Below are 1,521 nucleotides of genomic sequence, written 5' to 3' on the forward strand. Positions count from 1 at the left end.
GAACACATGTTTAAGTGAAGCCAAGAGCAACCTTCGGGGATGTTCACACATGTACACACACATACCCCCACACTCCCCACACATCTGTAGCCAAGATTAAGCTACTTAGCATGATTCAACTCAAAACAAAAATATCATAAAAATATTATGACCTACACATCAGAAATCACTAGACACACAATTTCAGCTTGGACTCTGACCTAAGCAGAAAGCTTATCTATTAGTCCCTGAAGGTACCCCTGGCAGTGTTACGTATCTTGCTCCTGTACGTCCTCAAGTACAGTACTTGTTAATTAAATGAACTAGATTAGTTTCATACTTCACTTTGTACCTCGACCAGATGTGCATACTAACTACCACCAACCTGAAAGGGGGATCTACCAACCCGGGGCTGAAATCTACCATATAATTAGCTGTACCTTCCTTTGCCAGAAATAAAACTTACCTGATCGCCATGTGATGGAAAACCAGGGTGAATTCCGAGCACTAGCGATCACTACCACCTGCCATCTCACGACCACACCACCCAAATTTCATCACCAAATGCTTTTTCACTATTTCATAAATTACACGCACTAGGACAACTGTTTGACATAAGACTTTGTAACAGCAGAGTGCCCGTCTAATCATGACGTGTTCTGTCATGACAGCCACCTCGCTCGCTCTACTTCACGGAATTTTGAAAAATCATTAAGGGGAACTGAAAGCATTTGACCTCCCCTCCCACCCCCACCACACAAGGTACAGAAAATTTGGATTGTTTAAGCTTTGGAGCATCTTACTTGATAAACATCGCTATCTACTTAGGACTTCAAAATCAATTTGGAAAAAGTACAAAGTCACTAAAATATTCCTAAAATAAAGTCTCCCCCCCCCATGTACACAGAACAGGTTAGATTCTAAATTTCACAGATTTCTCTTAAAACGCATTTGATTCTACTCGAATGAATAGCATTCAGAAAGTGATTCCAAAAGTTTAACTACCCAAGCAAATAACAGAAATTTCAAGCATTTTCAAGTAAAGTTGTGCTGACACATTCAGGTATCTAAAAGTTAGAGCCTACTAAAATATTAAAATCTTTACCCTTCTGCGACGAGAGCAAACCTGTTTCCTTTCTCTCGGCACTAATAGAAAGAACCTTCTCCCACGCCCAGAAAGGCAATCTGGAAACCCAACATTCTTCTTCCAGTTGCAACTCTAGAGAGCAAGTCACAACACTTCCTGCTAGAAAAAGAGAACGCTCTTGACGAAAGGATGATATAATACTTAAGAATGCCCTTCCTGTGGACCTTGCAGGACTTCTGTCAACGATTTAGTGAATTCGAAGTCAAACCCAATATTTTGAGAAAAGTTCACTATTGTTTTTATATCAGCTCCACCAAAAACCACATAAGGATTTGGAGGAAGTTAAAGTTGGTTCAGGTCGAATAGCTACAACCCATATACCTATTTAGAGTTTGAATGGTAGCCAAGTCACCTGCTTATTTTAGAACCCACGGAACAGCTTCTCCCCTGTGTCC

The 1,521-nt window shown here is 40.5% G+C and overlaps 1 protein-coding gene across 1 annotated transcript in view; it reads right to left on the minus strand.

Moving 5' to 3' along the window:
• PLS3 (plastin 3) overlaps positions 1-1,103 on the minus strand; it is a gene marked incomplete in the record, with an annotated part of 72,858 nt that extends 71,755 nt beyond the window's left edge. The window contains 1 exon segment of the mRNA XM_027767047.1: positions 1,085-1,103.
• Positions 1,104-1,521: the final 418 nt, after the last annotated feature.

Source organism: Tupaia chinensis, unplaced genomic scaffold, assembly GCF_000334495.1.
Source record: "Tupaia chinensis unplaced genomic scaffold, TupChi_1.0 Scaffold143886_1, whole genome shotgun sequence".
NCBI lineage: Eukaryota > Metazoa > Chordata > Mammalia > Scandentia > Tupaiidae > Tupaia > Tupaia belangeri.